Source organism: Aythya ferina (assembly GCF_964211825.1).
Source record: "Aythya ferina genome assembly, chromosome: 3".
Lineage (NCBI taxonomy): Eukaryota > Metazoa > Chordata > Aves > Anseriformes > Anatidae > Aythya > Aythya ferina.
In genome coordinates this window covers 3,793,826-3,804,126 of record NC_140298.1, presented here as the reverse complement: position 1 = coordinate 3,804,126, position 10,301 = coordinate 3,793,826, and the positions used below count along the sequence as shown (strand labels likewise).

Here is a 10,301-nt window from a genome sequence, read left to right as displayed (position 1 = left end):
AATCTATTTCAGGACTCGGGTTGCCTGTGGAGAGATGACTGTGATGGCTGCCAAACTGATTCGAGGCTTGTTGATGCAGAGGAGGTGACTGCTGGTGCCCGTGTCTGGTGTAGACTACTCCGCTCCTTGGTGAACAGCCCTAAAGCCATAGATTTCATTTGATCTTTGCAAAGGCTAACATCTGTCTGCTGTCATTTTAGTAAGATTGATGACAGGCTGGGATAGGGGAGGAGGAGGGGGAGAACAGTGGGAGGAAGGCAGGTCCCCGCAGCCCTGATGGCTGTGGCCAAGCCTGCCCGGAGTCACTGGCCCAGACTCTCCGGTCAGCTGCAGCAGTGGCAGGGAACCGCTCCTGCGCTGCTCCAGCAGTAATTGCACTGGGTTGGTACAGCAGATTGTGGGAACTCGGAGACATAAAGGCAGCGTTTTGCACCTTATATATCTTAATAGATTATTCACGTTGCAAGCAACACAGAGCGAAATGTTATGACAACCATAAGAATGTAGTTTACTGTGGCTTAATGTGCCTGGGCAGTGCAGGGTAAAGCCATCAAAAAGATATATTTAATTTTTTTTTAAGTTTCTGAGAGAAACTAACTGATGTGGACATGCAGCTATTTCTATATAGAACCCTGACTTTTGGCAAACTCTTTCCAGGCTGTAATAGAAAATGCTTACTCTTTTTATTAGTAGCAGTACCGCAGTGCCAAATGAAAAATCATATGCTTCCCCACTTGGAAGCTTTCTTGCAAGCTGATGTGTGAGCTGATGTAACAGGAATCTTCTACAAAGCACCCATGTCCCAAACAGGGCAGCCAGTTGCTGGCTGTTGCATGCAATACTCCTCAGGAAAAAAAAAAAAAAAAAAAAAAAGCTTTCGTACTTGGGCAGGATGGAGTCCTTGTATCTTTTTCCATGAATGAATGAGTGAATGAATGACTATCAATGCCGAAATTTGATCTTGCTGCAATCCCAGACGTTCGGGTTTCACCGGGCGTGTATACGTATACCAGAAGGATCTCAGTGTTTTGGGAAAGAACTGCAGTGTGCTGTGGAGGAAATACACGGGGATAGGGTTAACTGCTGTTGTGGATTGGGAAGCAAGAAATGTAGCTGTGAATCTTACGACATTAGACTGCAAACCATAGAGGCAAGGGCTAGAAGCAACCTTCATTTTAGAGCACAGAGGTTCCTCTGTGGGAGCCGGAGGGGAGATGGGTGCATAAGCTGGTAACTTTAACAACCTGGAATTCAAAATATTCCTGACCTAAAACTCCAGGCTGAAACATGTATGGGCTTGGGGGAAAGCTCAGCTCCAGCCTTGGCTCAGGCCCCTCCTGTTGAGATTTACAGTGCTGAGACTGATGCCATGCTGATTTTAACCACTCGGCGTCCCATCATGATGGCTGACAAAATGACATGACATTAGTATGGGATTTCAGCTGCAGGCAGGGAAAATGTAGTTTAGAGTATGAAAACCAGCTGTGCTCTTATTCGTTCGGGCTGCAGGTCAGGGAAGAACAGAGACTCCCACCCAAACCAGAGGGCTAGCTTGGGCCACGCATGAACTGTGTGCTTGGGTGAGCACGGGTGGCTGGACTGATAAAGAGTGACCCAGAGAGATAAATACACATACAGAGGGAAATAAGAAGAGATAATGTATTGGCGTAAGTTGCAGTATATTTCCTCCTAGTGATGAAAGACTAAGAGTGAGTTATAGATCTTTCCTCATGATAAGAACAGATATTTCTTTCCAAATCATTTATATCTATAAGATACTGACTGAGATATTATTTAGGCCTGTGTGTATTTTCAGCGATAGATAATGGTGGAAGGTGCTACAGTGCTGGTGCAGAGACACTGAAGGGAACAGAGTCAGCAGTGGCCAAGTCCCTCCAGATACCATTTCTGCCAAGCATCGTAGGGCTGAACAAGACTTAAACGTGCTCCAAACAAGGCCAATGCACTCTTTTAGAGAGGCTGGAAGAAGTGTGCTCGCCTTCCCACCCAGCTCGCCAGGTGGGGGCCTTCACTGCTTACCTGGTGGCAGAGAGGCTTGTGCAGGGAGCTTCCATTAATTCATCTCTTGACATCTCCATCACAGGCGTTTAGCAGCTGGAAGTGTGGTAAAACATACTGCTGGAGGTTTCATCCATAGCTCTTGCGGATGAGGAATTAATTTTTATTGTAAAGAGTTCAGAAGAAAGAGGGCATATTTATTCTAGCGTCGCAGGTAAACATGATATGGCTATTTATACATAACCAGAGTTTAAATCTTCATTTGTTCAGGTCCTTAATGTATGAGAAGCAATTGCTCTAAGTGTTACAAGATCTGTTTACTGCTCTGGGATATTATTAACTTTAAAAAAAGGATGCCTGTATGGAGAAAACAACCTTACCTGACAACTTTGATGTAAGAAGAGCCTTCTCCCTTTGACTGCTCCAGCGACGCTGCAGCGTTATGTGGGTGCGTTCAACCCTTTCATCCCTTCAGTCAGTGCTATATAACATTTACATGTCTCAGAAATATGACATATGTACAGTACACGTGTGAGAGGGTGGGTAGACTAGTCTTTCAAAGATTATTCAAAAAAGCAGGATGTTTTTGTCAACCGGGAGAGATTAGAGTACTTTATTTTACAGCTAGAGCAGAGAAATATTTTTCATGTGATTAGAAAAAACATTGTTATTAAAATACTTATTTACTTAATCATTTAAATTAATGCAGACCTATTCCTGACCGGAAGTGGTACTGAGGGGCCAGGCTGTGCCCCGTGAGGGGGCTGCCGGAACCCTCTGGAACCTTCTGGAAGCGTCCGGGGCCTCTCCTCACGGAGCCCCATGGCCAATGCCTGGAGCCCTGCAGAGCCCAGGAGGACGGATCCTGTCCCAGGGAGCACAAAGAAGCTGCTTTGTGAACGCCAGCAGGTATCTCCCAAACGAGGGAGGCCTTAGGTGGGCGGAGAGGGTAACAAATGCAGGGAGCTGTGAGATGCTCGTGGGTCAAGGGGACTCGCGTTTCTGCTGAACAGTCGGGTGTATCCTCACCTTCTGTAACCTCAGCTGGAGCCTTTGCTGTCGTGCTTTCCCCCTGCAGAACCCTTGCTTTTGAATCTTAAGAGAAATCTTTACAGTGGTCAGTAAATCCTAATGTTTTATCCTTGTTCTGTTTTATGAGATTTCCAGTGACGCGTGGCTTCGGAGATTTGCCACTTGGTGGATCTAACAGCTCTAAGGACATAGTGGACTTGGGATGGGGCAATATCAGCTGTCCCTGTTTCTTGTAAATGAGCTTCAGATTCTCTACATTAACGTGCTAGTAAGGAAATCTTGTGTTCCCACACTGTTCTTAAAGACGTTCTCACACTGCTGACCTGACCTCTTTAATCCTAGCTTTCCTGAAGGAAAAGCTGATCCATCAGGCCTCCTGTATCTAAAATGGGATGAAAGGAAATGATGGACCTATTTCTATGCTGGTGTTTCTCAGGTACCTCAAGCTGTCTTGTTCTTTTTGTATTCATCTCTCATTTCCCTGGGAAGGAAAAAAAAGGAAGGAAAAAAAAAACTAGATGTGAGGGCTCAAATCACTGAAGATGAGAAACAGCAAAAGGAAATAAAGAGGTCACACACCTAAGTTAGCTTATGATTAAAAAGAAATTAGTGGGGCTATTTTTAATTTGTTTAAATATATTACTTTCTATTAAAAAGGTCTTTATATTTCACTAAGTATGAGATGAAGTGTGTCACCAGAGGAAGATTTTTTAGTTTTAGTCTCTTTTCTCTTAAAGAATTAGAAGTCAAAGAAACTCCACTGAAGTCACAGATGTGAAGCCAGCAGAAAAGACAGAAAAGCTGGCACCTTTCCTCTACAATACTGTGCAGTTGCCTTGTGGTGTGGCCAGTTTGCAAAGATTTAGGGAAGAAAAACATAACCTGCGCACAACAGTTATGTTGTGGGAAGGTCCATGGAACCGTGTAGTCACCCCAGATATTCAACCACCCAAGGCTGTGCAGCCTTGAGAAGTAAAATGCTGCATCCCTGCGCTCAGACCCCTCTGCAGGCATTTGAGCCCCAGGGCAAGGAGCTGGTGGAGGCCAAGGTGCATCGCATATATGAGTTGTGCTGCCAGAGCTTATGGCTTTTCTCTTTAAATCCAATAGGCTATGGATATTTTCAGACTGCAGCTGACAGAAATTAGAAGGGATAGTTGTAAATGAAGTTTTGTAACACCAGGAGTCTATGATGGAGCTTTGTTTTTTTATTAACATATGAACTAGATGGCAATCAAACTACCCTAAGACTTCCATGGAATTGCTTTTTGCCTTTTTTTTTTTCCCTTCTTTTTTATTTTAATTATTTTTTTTTCCCCACTATATTTTCACTTCTGGAAAATCTCTGTTGTTAAAAGGAGAGCCTTGAAAATGAACATGGCAATTGGGTTAGTCTCCATAAACCTGTGAGGCTATAAGGCAAATGTACTTTTTTTTTCAATAAATAAAAAAGATTTATTTAGGAATCTGTCAAAACCCTCCAAAACAAATGCAAACACCCTCAATTTCTTGTTTCATTCCCAGCTGGACAGTCAGGCCGGAATCACTGAACATTTCACCAAGTCTTGCTAACCTTCTGAGCTGAGTTGTGAGAAATTGTTCTTGACATCACATGAGCTGGGCCACAAGGCAGGACTAATGTGATATTTGCTGTCGAAGGTTTCCTAGGAAACATGCTACTGAGAGCACTCGGCCCTCCCTGCCACCCTTCCCACATCCTCCAGTTTCACTGGTTCCCACAGGTTTTGCAGAGGGCAGCGATGTCCCCTCTGATCTCCCGACACCCTCAGTGCAGACCCCCCTGCGGTGCAATGCTTCCCAGCAGCTCCACGCACCCAGCTGAGCAGAGAGTGGATGCAAAGTTTTTTGAAGCTAAGCTCGCACACCTAATTGCCCTATTTTCCTTTGATTTATCCCTTTCCCTCTTTTATTTTTTCCTACAGCCTTCTGCAATTGGAGAGTCGAGAGAAACCGAGTTACATCCTGCAAGACAAGCTGGAGAGAAGGAATTTTGAGTGCTCCTGGCAACCCTAACCTTTCCTTCCAAAGAGGAACTGGTGGAAAAAGGTTAGGAAAATCAACAGATAACTTAAAACTTAACTTGCTGTGAGGCTCGTACTCTTTTGACTGCATTTTGCAATATGGTAGCATATTGCATATACTGCATAACCGATAGGGATTTTTCAGTTTAATGGGGCTCCCCAGTACGCAGTTAGATCTTGTGGCTGTAAATGCTGTCCTTGCCATCAGGCTCACGTAAATGATCCCTGTCATTCAGGCCAAACTTTTCAGCTTCACCATTAGGAGCTGCAGGATAGTTCCCATTGAGGGTGAGATGAATGGAATTGGTTCACACATGTTAACCAAATGCAAATCCTTAGATGGAAACTCATGGTCAGCTTTTTCCAATGCTATTTTCAGAACTTCCACAAAAGACTGTGCTGTGATTATATGTATTCATGATATGTATATCATGTATTCAGCTCAAACAATATTTGAATGATGCATTTAGAATTCTTCCTAAAAAAGGACCATGCTTCTGTAAACTGCATCATATTTGTGAAGGGAGAAAAAAAATCTAGCTTGCTTTTCCTTTCTTCCTCTCTTTCTTTATAAGATATCATTTCATAAGGCTGTAAGAATTGGTGTTAATGCTACACTACACACAGACACACTTCTACATAATCACATGCATTTGCATGTGTGCCATACATAAACAACCTTATGGAATCCCTGCTCTTCATTGTTAAGTTTGACTCGGTATTTTTCAAAGCAAAGAAGCCCTGGGCATCCAACAGTTGCTTTTTCACTCTTTGACTGGACTGCACAGCAAATAGAGACAAGAAAATAAAGCACTGTTTTATTTATTTATTTTTTTTCGTATGGGCTTATTTTTTTGCCTACCCGGCCATTTACAATTACCTGTTTTCGCCCCTTTCGTTTCCTCCACTGATAAAACACCACTTTTTTGAATCTGTCATTAAGTGTCCTTTGTGCTGCCAATATTGATTTCTCTAACCCCTTGAAGGCCAAGAGTGTCACCTCCATGATGGTCCCTGCAACCACTGACTCGGAAAACAGGAGAACTAAGGTTGCTGCTGCCAGACATTGGTTTCCAAATGGTAGGCAAGAAGACAAGTAGCCTTAAGTCACTGGACTGTCTGATTCATTTATCTCCATGATGACGTTCGCTTCACCTTACCCCGTGTGTGTAGTGAAGCTGTTTGGTCAACATGCCCTTTGGGCCTTGTCTTAGTAATGAAAGTTCAGAGAGTGGAAGAGAAATTCTGCTCTGGATTCTTTAGCTCTGTCTTCAGCTTCTGATGGCATCCAGAAGATTGCGATGCTTTTTGGGTATGCTTTCATATTGTGAATAGGTATGCTTTCAAGTGAAGCATTTGCTGGGTCTGCAAAGCCAGATGGACTTCACCTGTGTAAATCTCGGTAGTATTTGTGTCTTTGTAGTCAGAGAAGGAAGACCAGTAATACTCTTCTCTTTCTGTTCAATCTCAGAAAAGTTTCTGCCAAGCATTCAGACCGTTGGACGGATGATGTCCATCAGCGTCAGAGGAACAGCAGCAGTTTAGCTGGGAGTCTGCATACAAGTCTTAGGTCTATAACAATTTTACAAATTGGCATTTTTCATCACAGAGTCATGCTTTTCTTGTGTGAAGGCAATGGTGGATTTGCAAAGCAGTCTGTACCTGTAAGATACCATCATGAAACCACACTGCTCATAGAAAGCAGAAGCAAAACTTTCCTAAATTATGGTGGAATGCCCAGTATGACTCTGGTGGGTCACCCAGACAATTTGCCCATTTTCAGAGCACTTTAAGAATGTCAGTCCTCGAGGTACCATGTATAATATATGTCAGGGGAAATTGTTATCCCCCATTGCCAGCTGAGGAAGGGAGGAAAGGAGATTACAAAACCACAACTTGACTTACTGCTGGCGGCAGGACTGGAACTTGGGATTTCCTGGGCAGATTAGCACCCCTCACTTCTCTCTTAGTTGGTATAATTAGCAGTGTCCTAGGACTCTTATTCCCATGCAAGAACACATTTGAATACAATTTTCTTTGAAATTTTCTGTCTTAGGGTCAGTCCTGTTGTGCACTTCCGGCTGTAAATGATCTGTTGTCTGCAGTGAAGTGCTCACTACTACTTTGCAAATCATGAACAGATGTAAAGGTGACCGTTTGTGACTACTGATTTAATCTCTCTGGATTTCTGAAATTGGCTACCTGTAAAACTTGGGGACCATGTCTTGGAAAAATCAATCCTTTGTGGCTGTTGAATTTTTTTGTTCTTGGCTGGTAGCCACTGAGAGCGATGTCTTACATCCTTGAGATGAACTTAGTGCAGTCCTCATTGACCTAGCAAGCCATTTTTTCCCTGATGACAAGCTGGGATCACATTCTGTAATGACTGCTGCAAGATTGTCTTGTTAGGGAAAGGGCTAAGGTGGGATCGTCTTTAATGACAATGAAAGCACCTCATAAAATCTGATTCTTCAGTTTTACAGGCATGGCTCTGGAATTTTAGCCGATGCAGACTTAGTAAATCAGTCAGTCAAAAATTATATCAGTTGAAGTATAATGTTCATGGCAGTCCAAAAACCTGAACATGTAGGTGATTTGGAGGGCATTTTGTTAACTCTTTAATTGGTCGTTTGAGTGCTGGAGGCAGTAGCTAATTGCCTGTAGGTCAGAATAGTCCTAGAGCTTAGGTAAATGTATATTGTCATATGTCACATTTTCATATGGCTCCTTTGCACAGGTTGGTAAAAAAGATTGCTGCATAATTAAAATTAAGACAAGGTGGGAAAAGTGATTCAATTAGACCCCTGAAGCCATTGCACAAATTATGTGAAGTACAAAAAACTAATGAATAGTTATAACTAGTTTTATCTTTTTACTCTTCATTCTTGAATCCTGAGGGTATTAAAATGGCTGGAGTCTCTCTCCAAGTTCTTAGAGGTAAGTTTTTGGGTGGGCAGCACAAGTATGAGTCAGCGCATAGGAATCCAGGCCTTTTAAAATACAAGCACACAGAAACTTTGTTGCCTAGTTGTTTTGAAGTGAAAATAACCAGACCTTACGCACAAGAGACCTTTTGGTTTCTCCACCAGCCCAGTATTATTTTGAAAACATCTGCAATATTTCACTCTGCATGCAGCAGGTATTATATACCAGGGAGGGTGATGACAGTAAAAATAAATGAGATATGTTGTAACCAAAACATCCCAAGTTTTACATCATACATTTCACAACCCTAGCAAGCATCCTGTGCTTTGACTTGAAGGCTAAAGGCATGTGGTAGTTTTACAAATGTCTATTAGTATTAACAAATATGTTCCATTATTAGACAGTGTGCCACTGACCCAACCTCCTGGTGCAAGAGGTGAGTTAATATGGCTTATAAAATATAAGAGTGCTGCAGGCACAAGCTTTGGAAATAAGAGCCCCAGCTAAGCAGGAGGTCTCATTACATTTGGTGGGACAACTTACTAGAGGCCTGAACATAAGTATAAAAGCTGCCTCCCAGCTAAGGCTTTTTATGGTTCCTGTCCTTTCCCAGAGCAGTATGACTTTAGGAGGTTTAGAACAACAAGGGCTGCACCCTTGTATACTGGCAGCATGCTAACTCTGACTGATGTTAAAATGAGAGGTAAATGAAAGAATTTAAGATAGAGATGTTTGCACTATCGTCGCATTTTTTAACAGAATTTTTTTGATGGTTGAAAGTAGTGCGGCAATTAGGAGATGTGCCCTTGCACTTTTTTTTTCTTTTTCCCTCTTTGCTGTAAGCCATAAACATCTGTTCCGGGGAAACTTGTAGTGTTTCTTGGCCAGGGTTGCCAGGATTGTGAGGTGCGCGCAGATAGGACCCAATACTCTGAAACTATATAAACAGCACTCCTTGTGAGGAAATCAGACAGTCTTGCTAGTCTTGATTAAAGCAGATATTGTCCTGAAGGATTTTTAAAATGTACCCTAATAGAGATGGTTTCCAGTCATCCAAGTAGAGTTGTCTGTAGGCATTGCTCCTTGCAGAGGAGGCATAGATGAAGAACACAATAGGGTCTTTTCTTGCTTCCACCTCTTTGAATGTTATCCTCTCTCTGCCTTTGAAAGTAACAGTTATAAAGCCTATTCTGTTGCTTAGCCAAAGCATAATCGGAAGCTGCAGTTAGGATCTAATTTATTATCACAGGTAACACGATCATCTAAGTACTGGCTTTATCAAGCCAAGGAAATCCCTGCTGAGGACCAGGATGATTCAGGGTATAGTAGGTTATGAAAATATGATGACGTCAACTCACTAGATTAGTCCTTCATCAATGGGTAAAGCTTTTTTAGGTAGAAAAAATAAACCTCCATGAAGATTTCTGTGGACCAAACTCCCAAGAGATGCAGAGAGCAAAGTAGAGAAATGCAGGAGGTGTTCAAATCATGTGAGGTCTCCACTTTTCCCATGCTTCCTAGTGGAAAAGCAAACAGCAAAACATTGTCAGGGCTGTCCTAAAAAGGCAAAGTTGTGGATGGGCGAATGTCTCTCCTCGTGTTGCAGTCTTCCCACCAAAATACGTTCTTCATTCTTTTTTAATGTGTGTTCAGCGTAGACTGCTGGCAACGAGAGACAGAATTTCCACTCTTTTTTATCTCTAATTCAAGAATAACACTGCTTATATGATCAAGCAGGGTGTTCCTCTGTAGCCTTTTCTATATACCTTTGGCCTGAGACCACCCAAATGACAGGTAAAAAATTGCTTGTCACCGGTCTAGGTTTTCCTTCCAGTACAAGGCATGAGCAGCAGTGTGTAATTGCTTCCTTTTATGCATGCAGATTGAGATTTTTAGAAGACTAGCAACAAAAGCCAGATTATAGTTGTGGTTTTTACCAGGAGAGCACTGAAATGCCCACTTTTGCATATAGGAATGTGGAAATGACTCAAGAGTGTTTGTGATGCCTTCGTGGATTCCACACACACACACAGACATATATACAGTATTGTATTACTTTTATATAGATGTATATGGCAACACAATACAAAACTAATACGAGACATAAAAGTTGTTAAAAGATGTTATGTGACAGATTCACAATTTCTCCTCTGAGTATAGAGAGCAATTCAAGGTCATGGCTCCAAATTCATCTTTCGAAACTGCCTCATTTCATTGACTACAGAAGGCTTGGACCAGTGCCCTGTATTCACTATTAGAATACATGTTTTAAGATGTTTAAAA

At 42.3% G+C, this 10,301-nt stretch overlaps 1 long non-coding RNA gene across 2 annotated transcripts in view; it reads left to right on the top strand.

Moving 5' to 3' along the window:
• The window catches only part of LOC311434342, a 155,472-nt gene that overhangs the window by 102,335 nt on the left and 42,836 nt on the right, over positions 1-10,301 (top strand). For both annotated transcript variants that reach the window (XR_014691413.1, XR_014691414.1), the window contains 6 exons: positions 13-129; positions 2,290-2,467; positions 2,729-2,928; positions 3,179-3,258; positions 3,394-3,487; positions 4,995-5,118. This is a non-coding gene — a long non-coding RNA (uncharacterized lncRNA). The remainder of the gene's footprint in view (positions 1-12; positions 130-2,289; positions 2,468-2,728; positions 2,929-3,178; positions 3,259-3,393; positions 3,488-4,994; positions 5,119-10,301) is intronic.